Source organism: Lepidochelys kempii, chromosome 2 (assembly GCF_965140285.1).
Source record: "Lepidochelys kempii isolate rLepKem1 chromosome 2, rLepKem1.hap1, whole genome shotgun sequence".
NCBI classification, from domain to species: Eukaryota; Metazoa; Chordata; order Testudines; family Cheloniidae; genus Lepidochelys; species Lepidochelys kempii.
Genome location: NC_136381.1, coordinates 164354764 through 164366934, shown reverse-complemented (window position 1 = coordinate 164366934; position 12171 = coordinate 164354764).

Here is a 12171-nt window from a genome sequence, read left to right as displayed (position 1 = left end):
CAAATGCCTTAGTTCAATTTATGTATATTACCTCCACATTACAGGTTTGATTGATAAAGGTAATAATCTTATAAAAATGTTCATTTGACAGGATCTGTTTTCTAAAATCTCATGTTGATTTACATTAATTATATTACCCGCCTTTAATTCTTTATTAATTGAGTTCTGTATCAACCACTCCATTATCTTGCCCAAGATTGATATCAGATTGACAAACCTATAATTTCCTGGGTCATTCTGTTTACCCTTTTTGAATATTGGCACAACATTAGCTTTCTTCCAGTATTCTGGAAGTTCCCCAGCATTCCAAATCTTATTGAAAAATCAACATTAATGGCCCAGCAATCTCATCAGTCACCTCTTTTAAAACTGTTGGATATAAGTTATCTAGACTAGTTGGTTTAAATATGTCTAACTTTCTTTGCAGCTATTTAACATCCTCTTGAGATACTAGGGTAATACAAAGTATTATCATATGGTATGCATACATCTTCTGGTTTTTTACTAATACAGAACAAAATTATTTATTGAAGACGTCTGCTTTTTCTGCATTATTAGTGATCATTTCCATTTAGTAGTAGACCAATACCATTTTTAGGATGGTTGTTGTTCCTCATATACTTTAAAAAAATCTGTTTTTATTGTCCTTAACACTGCTGGACATAGAGTTCTCCTTGATCCCTTTGCTTCCCTTATCAATTTTCTACAATTCCTAGTTTCTGATTTATGTTAATTATCAACTTCCCCTTTCTAATTATGCATGGAATAAATACATCTTGACAGTGCAAGCTTCCACAAACAGTCCTGCTAAAGTGCCTCAATCCTTACATTGAAAAATCACCTCTAGGTGTGATAAAATAGTTTATTCCCATACTAGCACTGAAGTACTATGTTTATGGGTGGTAGATGAATACCTAAACTAGAAATCCTTCATTCCCTGGCTTCTCTGCTGAGACTGATGACACAAGTGGCAGCTGATTATTTTTTTATAGTGGTCTTTACTTCACTGCTAAACCAGGTCAATTTTTTAACCAATATGTCCTTCCTTGATTGTGGCTACTTGGGCTTCTAGTAAAGTTTTCTTGAAGAATTCCCAATTATTATTCAAATTTTTCTCATTAAATTCTTCCTCCCAGGTTATTTGGCTCAAAACTGTTTTCAGCTTTGTGAAATTGTCCCTTTTAAATAACCATGTGTGTATATTATTGGTCTGTACTTTATTCAGATTGCAAATGACAAATTTCATCATGTCATGTTCATTTGTACCTAAGTTAACATTAATTTGTAGTTTTGTGATAAATTCTTCTTTATCTGTCAAGATGAGGTCTAATACACATTTCCCCTTTGTTGGCTACAACACTTTCTCAGTTAGGAAATTGTCATCTATAATATTTAGAAATTCTGAGGATATTTTAGTACTGGCAGCACAGCTTGTTTTATTCCTCACATTATAGAGAGGTACATAAACAATCAGACACCAAATCACAGGTCGACTGACTATTTATGTACTCTCTCTTAATGTGTGGAATAAAAAAAAGCTGTGTGGTCACTGAGGGTTTCAGTTTGAGTGACATATGCTGGAGATCTCATGCTGCCAGACTTGGACAGAGATCGAATGATCGTCAATAAGAATCACAGGAGCTATAGAATGTTAATTAGAGATCTCAACCCCAATTAGCCACTTTGACCAAGTGCAGAGGAAAATCATGACAGCAGGAAGCTAGTTGCAGCTCCATGATTCAGAGCCACCAGGTTTCCACTTAACTTAGGGCTACACATTTTGCCCACACCCCAGCCTCAATATGCCAATTCATTCTCTTTACACTAGGGGCTCTGCCGCCTAAACCAGTGGAGAGATTCCCTGCACAGGAGAATTTCTCTGCTGACCATCTCTGGGTCCTTTAAGGCCACTTTGGGCCACTGAGTTAATTTTGTGGAGAAACTAACCCATCATGCTTGAATTTTGAGACACACACAGTTAAAGACTAAGTCTATGTACCAGCAGATGATTATTCTTTTGACGAGATCCTTACATTAAATACAGTCCTTTTGGGCTTCCATTACAGGAAATGAAAAACTCGAATGTACAGTATCAGGTAAGAGAAATTCTATATGACTCTGAAATGTATATCTCTGTTTACAGGCGCAGTGTTATTTGCTTAAAATATTTGTGTTGACTCCACTGACACTGTACATAGTTTGTGAAAAGAGAGAGGCAAAACATATTGGGCTCTTGCAACTTCTTGAGTTTTTTGGAAAAGTGGCATTAGTATAATCTTAATCCCTTGCCTTCCTTTTAGGGAGTCTATCCTGCATTGGCAGGGGACTATACTTAGTGAGCCAGTAGGGCTTTCCCACCTTGAGTTACCAGGATAGAGGGAGCATGGTCTAGTACAGTGCTTTAAACAGAGACTATGAAATAGGAAATCAGCTCTCTGGGCTGAGCCTATGACATGCTGAACACTCTGACTTTGATCCAGCAAAGCACTAAAGTTCAAGCACATAAGTAATGTCCGATTACCAGCGGTAAATTATCATCCACCACTCTGACTCTGCTCATTCCCCATCCAATTACTTGGGCAAGGGAGTGGAAGCAAGCTTACTGCCTTGTCTTCCTGCACTCCTGGATCCAAGGTCTGACTATCCCATATATTCGAATGAAAAGGCGTTCTTATGTCCTTGCATGAATTCAGAGTCTGAATACAATCCAGCTCAAAATAAACAGCAGCGGGTATTTTTATTTGCCCGAAAGATTTTTATTAGCTGCTATCTTTATAGCAGTTAAGTAACAACACAAACTTCAGAAGAAAAATTCCCTAGATCATGGTTGAAAAACTTTTAACTATCTTCTAATCTGCACAAGTAAAAGCACAGCAGCCTAAAATTAATCATGGTTCACAGTGATATAAATATATATGCATATGGAGTCAAGGATAGTTTTATCCTCTATCTCAAACAGACAGTGATTTGTACACCATTTTAATTTTTTTAATCTTTTATTAAGATCTTCTATTTAAATTCAAGAGAGAGAGATCACATTGGATGGCAGACATTAAGTTAAACAGTGTAGTAACCATCTCTTGGAAATCTCACCATGCAATCGTCGGGTAAAAATTTTACAAATATTTTCTCTTAACTCATTTCAATGTGAATGTGAACATTTCCAACACAGCTCCACAGTTTTGCAACAGTTGCTATATATTTGCAATCAAGCCATTGCTAAGTGATTTCTCAGATATTTAATAAGTTAATCACATTGGAGAGAGAACTTTCAGATTCCCACTTGACGAATATTCCTCCAGGTGAGATCAAGGACAGTGTGTTGTTATCATTTACAAATTACATCTACAAACTCATTTGTTCACGTTGGCAATATAATTAGTAATGATTATATGCATTTCCCACTGTTAAGCATTCTGTGATGCAGTGCAAGAGGAACAGTGCACATTCTCATTGCCATTTTTTCAGCTTATAAAATGTTGGCCTCATCACTAATCAAACATATTCCCCATAAAAGTAATTAAAAATACCAACGATAACGCAAATGAAATTCTTCACAATTAGCTAATCCTTTAATCTGATTACCATTGTAACCATATGTTCTTATTAGTTTGCATTTGCTCCCTTATGATGAAAGTAGACCCAACAGAAAGATACACAAATTTGGACCATGCATCTATTTTAAAGGTAGCTGTCTCCATATGCAATGAAGACTTTCAATACATGGAACATTGTTCAAAGCCTTCTTTGCTATGTACATTGTAATGATAAATTTCTGGCACAAATGAAGCTATTCTTGCTCATAATACACATTTTTGTTACCTTTACCTGTACAGTATCTGATATTGGAATGTTATTTTTATGACAACAGGTGCTAATATTATGCATTGTATGAGCCATTTGATGTACAGTCACTCCGGATGAAACTCTACAGAGAAAGAGTAAAAGTAACCATGCAGTAACTGCACCCAGACAGTCACTATGGCCCAGATCCACAAAGGGACTTGGGTGTTGTGATGATGAGCATTGAAATATCTAACATTTAGGTACTTAGAAAATCACAGGAACAACACTGCCATCCACGCACCTGAGTTTGGCTCCTGGGTTCCCTATACAATGAATGGGGAGAGAAAGGAACTGAAGAACAGGATCCACAAAAGCCAGCATTCTTGGTAGATCCTAGCCTAAGCTATCCGATGAAAGATGCCAAGGGGTGGAGGTCTTAAGCTGCATCCATCTTATGGAGACGGCCACCTAAATATGGGCTGCAGGGAGGTACCTAGCTCTGCTAGCAATCCACAACCAGGAACACATCTTCTAGAGTAAGGTGGCTGTCAAGGTTCCTCCCCCACTCTGAACTCTAGGGTACAGATGTGGGGACCTGCATGAAAAACCTCCTAAGCTTATCTTTACCAGCTTAGGTCAAAACTTCCCCAAGGTGCAAAATATTACACCCGTTATCCTTGGACTGGCCGCTACCACCACCAAACTAATACTGGTTACTGGGGAAGAGCTGTTTGGATGCGTCCTTCCCCCCAAAATACTTCCCAAAACCTTGCACCCCACTTCCTGGACAAGGTTTGGTAAAAAGCCTCACCAATTTGCCTAGGTGACTACAGACCCAGACCCTTGGATCTTAAGAACAATGAACAATCCTCCCAACACTTGCACCCCCCCTTTCCTGGGAAATGTTGGATAAAAAGCCTCACCAATTTGCATAGGTGACCACAGACCCAAACCCTTGAATCTGAGAACAATGAAAAAGCATTCAGTTTTTTACAAGAAGACTTTTAATAAAAAATAGAAGTAAATAGAAATAAAGAAATCCCCCCTGTAAAATCAGGATGGTAGATATCTTACAGGGTAATTAGATTCAAAAACATAGAGAACCCCTCTAGGCAAAACCTTAAGTTACAAAAAAGATACACAGACAGAAATAGTTATTCTATTCAGCACAGTTCTTTTCTCAGCCGTTTAAAGAAATCATAATCTAACACATACCGAGCTAGATTACTTACTAAAAGTTCTAAGACTCCATTCCTGTTCTGTCCCTGGCAAAGACGACTACAGACAGACACAGACCCTTTGTTTCTCTCCCTCCTCCCAGCTTTTGAAAGTATCTTGTCTCCTCATTGGTCATTTTGGTCAGGTGCCAGCGAGGTTACCTTTAGCTTCTTAACCCTTTACAGGTGAGAGGAGCTTTCCCCTGGCCAGGAGGGATTTCAAAGGGGCTTACCCTTCCCTTTATATTTATGACAGTGGCTTAGGCATCTAGAGGCTTGGCTACACTTGCGAGTTACAGCGCATTAAAGGAGCCCTGGGCACACTAGCTCATTACCCATCTGCACTGGCAAGGAATGTAGAGCGCTCTAACTCCTGGGCTACTCCACCTCAGCAAGTGGAATAACGTTTTGCACACCCCCCACTGGAGCACCGCAGTGCCAGTGTGGAAACACTGGTCTGTTAGTGCGCTCTGATCGGCCTCCAGAAGTGTCCCACACTGCCTGTTCTAGCCACTCTGGTCATCACTTTGAATTCTACTACCCTGCCCTCAGATGACCAACCGTCAGACCCGCCCTTTAAATTCTCTGGACATTTTGAAAATCCCCTCCCTGTTCACTCAGCCAGGCGTGGAGTGCTCTCAGCGAGTGCAAGGCATCCTTAATCCTTGCAGCCCTTCGCTGGGCCCCTCTAATATCCCTGCTCTCTGGCTGTTCAAATTCAGCCTCCAGGTGTTGAACCTCCGAGTTGCATGCCTGAGTGAATCGTTCACCCTTCCCTTCACAAATGTTATGGAGGATACAGCATGTAGATATAACCACGGAGATACTGTCATCGGCCAGGTCCAGCTTCCCACACTGAGAGCGCCAGCACCCACAGCCGGAGGCCTCACACCCCCATACCCCAAACCTCTGCCCCAGCTGTGAACCCCCATCCCACACTCTGAACCCCTTGGCCCCACCCCTGCCACATGATTTTTGTTATGTGCACCAATATGGAGGTTATGTGGGAAAAATTAGAGGGAACACTGGTTGCAACCTAGTGCACAATGAGTTTATTTATTTTATTCCCTTATGGTGGAGTGCAAAGGTGTCCACCGAGAACTTGGCTCCTCGAGGCCCTAGCTCATGCACTGTATGGGTAAGAGAGAGGGGAGACTCCCCAGCTGACGGAGCCCCAGGTTCCCTGCGGAAGTTGGAGAGATGATCAGGGACTGGAACAAAGTCCCTGATGGAGATGGAGGCGGGCACCAGAATTTGCCACCCTTCCAGGAAATATCTGAATTGGTGCCACTGGAGATCGGGCATGGGGTAATCCTCAGGGTGAAATTTAAACCATGTTTAAGGCTCCTTGGACCAGAGTGGTGCAAATCAGCCTTAGTAGGGTGAAACATCTTGTTGCAACAGAGCACTGAAGTTCACACCTATGGCAGCATAGGTTCCGCAATTCATTATTTTACATTCATGTTATGTTTGTTAGCGATATACCAGGCAAATTAGGGTAGAGAAAATGTTCACTGAGGACCAAGTGTCTCTCAAACCTTACTCAGGGGAATTTAACCAATTATCCTAGCCCTGGATGAAATCCCCTCGGTACAAACACTGTGCTTTGGGGGAGTGAGAGCTCAGTGGAAGGTGGTGGTGGTGACTGGCTAGAGATGAAGTATAGCTGAGGAATAGCTGCTTGAGTCAACCTGCTTCTTTGGGAAGGGAGCCCAAAGTCTGTGCCAAATTCTGGTGGATGGTAATGCTGCTGGTATCATCATTAGCTTTCTAGGAAGTCGGTATCAATTCATACCTGTGGTGAGGAAGCAAATAACAGCATGGCAACATGAATAAGCCATGCTGACAGGGGGCCAGATAGCCAAGCTTCAGTTCTGTGGGTCTGATTGGGAATGCACAGATCTGGGCCCTTCATTTTCCATGACCAATCTTTCCCCTTCCATCAGGTCAGGATCCTTGTGTAACTGTTTCTTTTTTAAAATGCCTGAATACATTTCATGCTCATGAAGCTGAGGGATGAATAATACCATCCAGGTGTAGTATGAATCGATTTGGTGAAAGCTGCCTCCACAAGTTTTCCACTGCATTGCAGTGATTAGCTGCCTCTAAATAAAGACCTACCAGTGTTTAATATTGGGATAATATGGTCAAAGTGTCACCCATAGGTAGGTGAAGCCCAATATATGTAATATCTGTGCTAGGAACCATCATCCAAGTATTAAAAAAGGACAGGATTTCTATCAACAGGAACATTTAGAGAGAGTCTATATTCAGTGTTGCTCTCCTTTAGCTGTCAGATAGTTATTCAATCGTTACACTTGTTTCCATGAGTAAATCAGGTGAAAATGTTGGGTAGTTACATATTTTTATGTAAACTTTGAGGATTTACTTTCCTGTGATGGCCCTGTTTACACTAGCCAAGGAACCTATGTTAGTATCTTTCTGGCAGAGATGGGCCCTAAAGAGAATATTGAATCTGAATATCACAATCTTTGAGGAAGATTGAATTTGGATTCATATCCCAACACTATGGCTGGTCATTGTCTGTGTAATTGGCTAAATCAGAATCCTGGTGCCAACCACTACAGAACTTTTGGGCCATCCTGCTCTGAGTCTAGATATAAACTTTGCAGCTGGAGCCATCTCTGCTTTCTAGTTCGATTGGTGTCATTTGTAGAAAGATACTAATGCAGACAGGACTAGCCTGTGTTGCAGCTAAGGCTGACTGGACTGTTTCTTAGGGTATGTCTACACTACGGAATAAGGTCGAATTTATAGAAGTCGTTTTTTTTTTAAATCGGTTTTATATATTCGAGTGTGTGTGTCCCCACAGAAAATGCTCTAAGTGCATTAAGTGAATTAACTCGGCAGAGTGCTTCCACAGTACCGAGGCTAGAGTCGACTTCCGGAGCGTTGCACTGTGGATAGCTATCCCACAGTTCCACAGTCTCCGCTGCCCATTGGAATTCTGGGTTGAGATCCCAATGCCTGATGGGGCTAAAACATTGTCGCGGGTGGTTCTGGGTACATATCGTCAGGCCCCCCTTCCCTCCCTCCCTCCATGAAAGAACAATAACTTAGGTGCACCATTTCTTATTGGAACCCTCCGTGAAGTCCTGCCTGAAATACTCCTTGATGTAAAGCCACCCCCTTTGTTGATTTTAGCTCCCTGAAGCCAACCCTGTACGCCGTGTCATCAGTCGCCCCTCCCTCCGTCAGAGCAACGGCAGACAATTGTTCCGCGCCTTTTTTCTGTGCGGACGCCATACCAAGGCAAGCATGGAGGCCGCTCAACTCATTTTGTCAATTAGGAGCACATTAAACACCACACGCATTATCCAGCTGTATATGCAGCACCAGAACCTGGCAAAGCGATACCGGGCGAGGAGGCGACGTCAGCGCGGTCACGTGAGTGATCAGGACATGGACACAGATTTCTCTGAAAGCATGGGCCCTGCCAATGCATGCATCATGGTGCTAATGGGGCAGGTTCATGCTGTGGAACGCCGATTCTGGGCTTGGGAAACAAGCACAGACTGGTGGGACCGCATAGTGTTGCAGGTCTGGGACGATTCCCAGTGGCTGCGAAACTTTCGCATGCGTAAGGGCACTTTCATGGAACTTTGTGACTTGCTTTCCCCTGCCCTGAGGCGCATGAATACCAAGATGAGAGCAGCCCTCACAGTTGAGAAGGGTGTGGCGATAGCCCTGTGGAAGCTTGCAACGCCAGACAGCTACCGGTCAGTTGGGAATCAATTTGGAGTGGGCAAATCTACTGTTGGGGCTGCTGTGATGCAAGTAGCCCACGCAATCAAAGATCTGCTGATATCAAGGGTAGTGACCCTGGGAAATGTGCAGGTCATAGTGGATGGCTTTGCTGCAATGGGATTCCCTAACTGTGGTGGGGCCATAGACGGAACCCATATCCCTATCTTGGCACCGGAGCACCAAGCCACCGAGTACATAAACCACAAGGGGTACTTTTCAATAGTGCTGCAAGCTCTGGTGGATCACAAGGGACGTTTCACCAACATCAATGTGGGATGACCGGGAAAGGTACATGACGCTCGCATCTTCAGGAACTCTGGTCTGTTTCAAAAGCTGCAGGAAGGGACTTTATTCTCAGACCAGAAAATAACTGTTGGGGATGTTGAAATGCCTATATGTATCCTTGGGCACCGAGCCTGCCCCTTAATGCCATGGCTCATGAAGCCGTACACAGGCAGCCTGGACAGTAGTCAGGAGCTATTCAACTACAGGCTGACCAAGTGCAGAATGGTGGTAGAATGTGCATTTGGACGTTTAAAGGCGCGCTGGCGCAGTTTACTGACTCGCTTAGACTTCAGCGAAACCAATATTCCCACTGTTATTACTGCTTGCTGTGTGCTCCACAATATCTGTGAGAGTAAGGGGGAGACATTTATGGCAGGGTGGGAGGTTGAGGCAAATCGCCTGGCTGCTGGTTACGTCAGCACGGTCAGAAGAGCACAGGAGGGACCGGTACGCAGCAGAGAAGCTTTGAAAACCAGTTTCATGACTGGCCAGGCTACGGTGTGAAAGTTCTCTTTGTTTCTCCTTGATGAAACCCCCCGCCCCTTGGTTCACTCTACTTCCCTGTAAGCTAACCACCCTCCTCTCCTCCCTTCGATCACCGCTTGCAGAGGCAATAAAGTCATTGTTGCTTCACATTCATGCATTCTTTATTCATTCATCACACAAATAGGGGGATGACTACCAAGGTAGCCCAGGAGGGGTGGTGGAGGAGGGAAGAAAAATGCCACACAGCACTTTAAAAGTTTACAACTTTAAAATTTATTGAATGCCAGCCTTCTTTTTTGGGGGCAATCCTCTGTGGCGGAGTGGCCAGTGCCCCCACCCCCCGCGTTCTTGGGCGTCAGGGTGTGGAGGCTATGGAACTTGGGGAGGAGGGCGGTTGGTTAAACAGGGGCTGTAGTGGCAGTCTGTGCTCCAGCTGCCTTTGCTGCAGCTCAACCGTACACTGGAGCATACTGGTTTGGTCCTCCAGCAGCCTCAGCATTGAATCCTGCCTCCTCTCATCACGCTGCCGCCACATTTGAGCTTCAGACCTGTCTTCAGCCCGCCACTTACTCTCTTCAGCCCACCACCTCTCCTCCCGGTCATTTTGTGCTTTCCTGCACTCTGACATTATTTGCCTCCACGCATTCGTCTGTGCTCTGTCAGTGTGGGAGGACAGCATGAGCTCGGAGAATATTTCATCTCGAGAGCATTTTTTTTTCTTTCTAAGCTTCACTAGCCTCTGGGAAGGAGAAGATCCTGTGATCATTGAAACACATGCAGCTGGTGGAGAAAAAAAAGGGACAGCGGTATTTAAAAAGACACGTTTTATAAAACAGTGGCTACACGCTTTCAGGGTAAACCTTTCTGTTAACATTACATACATAGCACATGTGCTTTTGTTACAAGATTGCATTTTGCCTCCCCCCACCGCGTGGCTACCCCCTCAACCCTCCCCCCTCCCTGTGGCTAACAGCGGGGAACATTTCTGTTTAGCCACAGGCAAACAGCCCAGCAGGAATGGGCTCCTCTGAGTGTCCCCTGAAGAAAAGCACTCTATTTCAACCAGGTGACCATGAATGATATCTCACTCTCCTGAGGATAACACAGAGAGATAAAGAACGGATGTTGTTTGAACGCCAGCAAACATACACTGCAATGCTTTGTTGTACAATGATTCCCAAGTATGTGTTACTGGCCTGGAGTGGTAAAGTGTCCTACCATGAAGGACGCAATAAGGCTGCCCTCCCCAGAAACCTTTTGCAAAGGCTTTGGGAGTACATCCAGGAGAGCAGCAAATGCCAGGGCAAAGTAATCCTTTCACATGCTTGCTTTTAAACCATGTATAGTATTTTAAAAGATACACTCACCGGAGATCCCTTCTCCACCTGCTGGGTCCAGGAGGCAGCCTTGGGTGAGTTCGGGGGGTACTGGCTCCAGGTCCAGGGTGAGAAACTGTTCCTGGCTGTCGGGAAAACCAGTTTCTCTGCTTGCTTGCTGTGAGCTATCTACAACCTCATTATCATCATCATCTTCTTTGTCCCCAAAACCTGCTTCCATATTGCCTCCATCTCCATTGAAGGAGTCAAACAACACGGCTGGGGTAGTGGTGGCTGAACCCCCTAAAATGGCATGCAGCTCATCATAGAAGCGGCATGTTTGGGGCTCTGACCCGGAGCGGCTGTTCACCTCTCTGGTTTTCTGGTAGGCTTGCCTCAGCTCCTTCAGTTTCATGCGGCACTGCTTCGGGTCCCTGTTATGGCCTCTGTCCTTCATGCCCTGGGAGATTTTGACAAAGGTTTTGGCATTTCGAAAACTGAAACGGAGTTCTGATAGCACGGATTCCTCTCCCCATACAGCGATCAGATCCCGTACCTGCCGTTCGGTCCATGCTGGAGCTCTTTTGCGATTCTGGGACTCCATCATGGTCACCTCTGCTGATGAGCTCTGCATGGTCACCTGCAGCTTGCCACGCTGGCCAAACAGGAAATGAGATTCAAAAGTTTGTGGTTCTTTTCCTGTCTACCTGGCCAGTGCATCTGAGTTGAGAGTGCTGTCCAGAGCGGTCACAATGGAGCACTCTGGGATAGCTCCCGGAGGCCAATACCGTCGAATTGTGTCCACAGTACCCCAAATTCGAGCCGGCAAGGCCAATTTAAGCGCTAATCCACTTGTCAGTGGTGGAGTAAGGAAATCGATTTTAAGAGCCCTTTAAGTCGAAATAAAGGGCTTCATCTTGTGGACAGGTGCAGGTTTACATCGACTTAATGCTGCTAAATTCGACCTAAAGTCCTAGTGTAGACCAGGGCTTACAAATTTACTCAGAATTTATTCTTGCACAGAATGTAGCCCATTTTTCTATTCGTGAGTAATTCATGTATGATAATGATTATTTTCAAAAGTATTTGTTATTCATAATTATTTGCCAACAAGTTTGGACACATTTTCTAGACTATGGCTTTGTGAATTGTTTGCTTCAAATATTGGCTATTTATATCGCCAGGCTGACCACATGAGTCACACGGTATTTTTTCTACTCCCTGACTGGATGAAAAAGAAACATTTGAACAGGAAAAATAATGAAAAGCAAATTACAAATATTGCCTTTCTTATGCAGGTTTCAAGACTATAA